Raw genomic sequence first — 5,950 nt, 5'->3', positions numbered from 1 at the left:
AACAACAACAACAAAAAACCTAAAGCTATAAAACTTCTAGAAAAAAAACTTAGGAGAAATCTTTGTGATCTTGGGTTAGGTAAATATTTTTTAAATACAACACAAAAAGCACAATTCATAAGTGAAAAATTGATAAATTGGATTTTGTCAAAATTAAGAACTGCTGCTGCTCTTCAAAAGACACCATAAAGAGAATGAAAAGACACACCACAAATAGGTAGAAAATATTTGTAAATCACATATCTAATAAAAGACTTGTATCTAAAATATATTTTAAAACTCTTAAAACTCAAGAAAACAAACAATAAAGCAACTGGATAAATAAGTGGGTAAAAGACTTGAACAAACATTTTGCCAAAGAAAATATATAGATGGCAAAAAAAAAAAGGCATGTGATTTTAGTCATTAGGAAAAGGCAATTTTTTTTTTTTTTTGAGACAGAGTCTCACTCTCTTGCCTGGGCTAGAATGCCATGGCATCAGCCTAGCTCACAGCAATCTCAAACTCCTGTGCTGAAGGGATCCTCCTGCCTCAGCCTCCCAAGTAGCTTGGACTACAGGCACTCGCCACCAAGTCCAGCTAATATTTTTTTCTATTTTTTCATTAGTTGTTTGCCTAATTTCTTTCATTTGTAGTAGAGGCAGGGTCTCGCTCTTGCTCAAGCTGGTCTCAAACTCCTGAGCTCAAGCAATCCTCCTGCCTTGGCCTTCCAGAGTGCTAGGATTGCAGGCAGGAGCCACCATACCCGGCCTAGGAAAAGGCAAATTAAAACCACAATGAGATACCACTACACACCCTATTCAAATGGCTAAAACTGAAAGAAGGAAGGAAGGAAGGAAAGAAGGAAGGAAGAAAAAAGGGGGAAAAGGAAGGATGAACGGGGGAGAGAGAGAGAGGGAAGAAGGATGAAAAGACAATACCAAGTGCTGATGTGTCTTCACAGCAATTAAAGCAACTAGAATTCTCATACACTGCTAGTGGGAATGGTTTCCATGTGAGTATGCAAAACAAATTATAGAAAAACAAAAACAAAAACAAGCAATTTGGGAGATTGAGGCAGGAGGATCACTTAAGCCCAGCAGTTGGAGGCTGCAGTGAACTATGATTGTGCCACTACACTCCTGCTTGGGCAACAGAGTGAGACCCTACCTCTTAAAAAAAATCAAGTATATTTGTAGATAATAAAAAAAAAAGAAATTTAAAGAAAGACACTTTATGGTACAACTGTTTAAATAGAGTATTGTACTCCTTATTTTTTCCCTGATTCTAATGCAGGGCATCAGCTGTCATAACCCTCCTACTTGTACTATTGCTTTTCTCACTCTGAACATATTTACATTATCTGATTTACATTGCCTGTCTGGTCTTTTCAGGCATTTGAGTTTGTTACCACCTGGTTTAGGCCAAAGCCTCTATTTTAGTGACACTAAGGTCCAGGTTTGTCAAGTGATTTGTCCATGGTCTCATAGCTTGTAAACATTAAAATCTAGACTAAAATCTGAAAATAAATAAATAAATAAATAGTGTATTGTATCTTCAACTTCTTTTTCTGTCTTCCCCCTCTATCCTTTTTTTCTGGGATTCAAATTATAGGTACCACTTGATGATATTCCACAGAATTCTAATTTGTCAGTCTTTTTTTTTTCTGTGTTTCATTTTGAATTCTTTCTATTGCTATTTTTTCAAGTTCACTAATTTTTTCTTCTACAGTGTCTAAGCTGCTATTAATCCTATCCAGTATACTTTTCATTTCAGGTATTGTATTTTTCATCTTCAGAGTTTCAATTTCAAACCTCTTTTTTATGTCTTCTGTTTCTCCTCTCATCAAACTCATTTCTTTCTCTATCTTCTTGAACATATTTTAATACATAGGGGATATATTAAAATACCTGTTTTAATGGTTTTGTCATCTAATTCTATCAACGGTGTCATTTCTGTGTTTGTTCTATTGATTGATTTTCTTCCCCCTTGTTATGGGTCTCAAATAAAACTGCTTTTTTGCATGCCAGCTAATTTAAAGTAAGATGACAGCTAATATGAGTTTTATGTAGTTGGGTGCTGGATGTTTCTGTATTTCTTTTAATATCTTTGGACTTCATTCTGGATGTAGTTAAGTTGCTTGCAAATAGTTTGAATCTGTTGAAGCTTGCTTTTATGCTTTAGTAGGCAGGTCCAGAACGGCCATTAGGGCTAATGTGGCTCTACCATAGAGGCAATCCTATTCTGAGAATGTTGCTCAGTGCCCCAAGAGGTTCCCAACCCTGCATGAGGTCTGAGGATTTTTCTGCCTGCTCTTTTCCAGTAATTCTTTCCCAGAACTCAATGGTTTCCTCACACACACACATACTGATCATCTTTGTCTCTGTGTGGCTATCTCCTCCCTGATGCTCTACCCTGTGAATTCTAGCCACCTTGGCCTCCTGGAACTCTGAACTCTATGAGACTACTGGCCTTTATCCCTCTCCTGTGAACTATGGCCTGGAAACCATCCCCAGGCAATAAGCTGAGACAGCACAGGACTCATTTGGTTTGTCTTCTTTCAGGGATCACCATCCTGCACTGCCTGTTATCCAAATCTGGAAAACATTGTTATGTATATTTCATCAACATATTTTAGTTGCTTAAGGTAAGAGGGTAAGTCTGGTCTCTGTTACTCTATCTTGGCCAGAAGTGGAAGTCTGTAAATAATCATCGAGTGCCTGCTATTGGGCTGGATGCAGCCTTAAGTGTTGAGGATAGACCCAGACAGACAAGGGTCATGTTCCCCAGGAGACCTGTGAAGATGAATGTTGGGTCCTACAGTGGGAATGAATACATTACAATGTTTTCACTTCTGCCTTAAAAGAGGATTTCTAGCTCTAAAGCTGTACCTTTAAATAGCAGCAGATTTCACAGGAGGGTAGGGGGCAGGGAGTAGTAGGGAGACCGATGTAAAAAATATTACCTGCCAACCCCTTTGGAAACAGAATGGCTATTTGGCCACAACAAAACTGCATTAGTTTAAGAACTAACCTGGGCAACAGTGCCCATCTCATAGAATCCTTACGAGGCTAAGTTAATTTATGTGAAGCACGTAGTTCGATGTTGAGTGGGGCTTGCTTTTCACCTCATTTTAGTTCAATTCAGCAAATACTTATGGACTCAAACTCACATCTCAGTGTGGTGTTTAGTGTCTTTCTACCTACTTCTGTATAACTTCCATTGTTATTCCTATTGTCTTCTACCCTCAGATTCAGAATTCTTTCCAAAATAATCTCTCCTGTCCTGTATGTATTAATACATAATTTGCAGGGCCCAGTATAAAATGAAAATGTGGATCTCCTGTCCAAAAATTATGAAGAATTTCAAAATAGTGACAGCAGAGCATCGAACAAAGTGCAGGGACATTCTGAAAATGGGGCCCTGCTTGGCTGCCCAGGTCACACACCTGTGAAGCTCACACACCCCGAAGCCATTCTGGCCCCTGTCTCACTTCCAGGAAAGCTCCTGCTTTGTCTGTGGCGCCCTCGGCCATCTGTTAGACAGACAGAAAGTCTCCCTGGCAGCCCAGTGACAGAGTTTAAACAAACACACAAACCAACAAGCCTCAAACTCACCATCAACAGCTCAAATGGACAGTGTTTTCTGGGCAGCTGTGAAGCAGGCATAGCAAGTATCAATAAATGCTTGTTGGATAATGAATAATAGAAAAGGCAGAAAAAATCATGTTCTAACCTAAAGGAAAGGAGCTAGATAGCTCAGGACCTTCCTGGCAGGCATGAAATTGTCCCACATGGGTGACCACTTCTTGAGCTCTAATTGTGGGTCTGCCAGTATTAATGCAGGGCTAACAGTGCTATTTAGCAACCTTTCGAGAAAATCCAGAAAATTTGTTTAAAATGGAGGAATTATATTTAGAGGAAAGGGAGAGAACCAACAAACTAATAAAAATTCTAACTTCTTATGATTGGCTGAGCTAATGTTAAGTGAATATATTATATTATCTTGTTATCAACTAAGGAAGGTAACGGATTTGGAAATTATCCTGCTTCCAAGAGGATGATTAAAGAAACCAGATAATCAAGGATGAATACTTGGAGGCCCACCTGAGGCTTCTTTGTTCAATTCTGTCTGGCTTTGGAGCCAGCCACAGTCACAAAATAGCTGTTATCTGGGGGTATGGAGCCAGTTACCTTGTAGAATCACTTAGATTCTTAAAGCAAAATGGACCTTAAGATCTTCATGCTATGCTACAAATCCGATAAAGCGCTGATAACTAGAATCTACTTAGAACTCAGGAAAATCAACAAGAAAAAATCAAACAACCCTATCAAAAAGTGGGCAAAGGACATGAACAGAAACTTTTCAAAAGAAGACAGAATAATGGCCAAAAAACACATGAAAAAATGCTCAACATCTCTAATCATCAGGGAAATGCAAATCAAAACCACAATGAGATATCACTTATCTCCAGTGAGACTGGCCTTTATCAAAAAGTCCCAAAACAATAAATGTTGGCATGGATGCAGAGAGATAGGAACACTCGTACACTGCTGGTGGGACTGCAAACTAGTGCAACCTCTGTGGAAAGCAATATGGAGATACCTTAAAGAGATACAAGTAGAGCTATCATTTGATCCACCAATCCCATTACTGGGCATCTACCCAAAAGAACAAATGATACTGTATAAGAAAGACACCTGCACCTGAATGTTTATAGCAGCACAATTCACAATTGCAAAGATGTGGAAACAACCCAAGTGTCCATCAATACATGAGTGGATTAATAAAATGTGGTATATGTATACCATGGAGTACTATTCAGCTTTAAAAAACAATGGTGATATAGCACCTCTTGTATTCTCCTGGAAAGAGCTGAAACACATTCTACTAAGTGAAGTATCCCAAGAATGGAAAAACAAGCACCACATGTACTCACCATCAAATTGGTATTAACTGACCAACACATAAGTGCACATATAAGAATGACATCTATTGGATGTTGGGCAGGGGGGAGGGGGAATGGGGGAGGAGGGGACAGGTATATGCATACACAAAGAGTGCAATGTGCACCATCCAGGGGATGGACACGCTTGAAGCTCGGACTTGGTGGGGGAGGGGGGCAAGGGAAACATACATAAACTAAACATTTGTACCCCCATAATATGCTGAAATTAAAAAAAAAAAATATCTTCATGCTAACCCACAGTGCATTGGCTGTGGGTAACGCAGGTCACCCAGCCACAGGAGCTGCCTGATGGACACGTCACAGGGTGACTCTGCTCTGCTGGTCGCCTGCTCAGGCCTCGGTGAACCCAACAGCCTATCACTCACCTCTCACTTCATGGAGATAATAACCAGTCCCCCTCTCCAACCCTGACCTCTCACATACACTCCCGTCTTTGCAAAACCCTGAAGGTGATTTTCACTTAGATGATCCGCTGGTATCTCAGAGTCATTATGTCCTAAACTCAAACTTGTTGTTATCTTCTCCGAGGTCATCTCAGAGTTCGCTTCCTCCCAAATCCCCTCATTCTTGTCTGGGCAGAATATTCCTTACACCTGCTTCTTGGTTCTGTCCCCCATTAGCTCTTTCTTCATCCTGCCTTGGGCTAGAGCGAGGTAACAGGCCTCGTGCCCTCTCACCAGAGGGGAAGTTTCTTGAGGGAGAAACTTGTGAAGGAGAGAGAGAGAGGCATGAAGTAGAGTGCAAAGGGAAGCATTTTAAGACACATTTCTTCAACTTCACAATTTTGGATGGGGGCAGCTCTCAATACCAGGCCACTTGAATTCCTGGGAGCTGCTGTGCACGGTGGCTCATGCCTGCAATCCCAGCACTTTGGGAGGCTGAGGCAGGAGGATCCCTTGAGGCCAGGAGTTTTAAGACCATCATTCCAGCCTGAGCAACCCAGTGAGACCCCATCTCTACAAAGAAAAAAAAAAGAAAGAAAGAAAGAAAGAAATGAATTTC

The sequence above is a fragment of the Propithecus coquereli genome, unplaced genomic scaffold, assembly GCF_000956105.1.
Source record: "Propithecus coquereli isolate 6110/MARCELLA unplaced genomic scaffold, Pcoq_1.0 Scaffold3, whole genome shotgun sequence".
Classification (NCBI taxonomy): Eukaryota; Metazoa; Chordata; class Mammalia; order Primates; family Indriidae; genus Propithecus; species Propithecus coquereli.
This window is presented reverse-complemented; position numbering follows the sequence as displayed.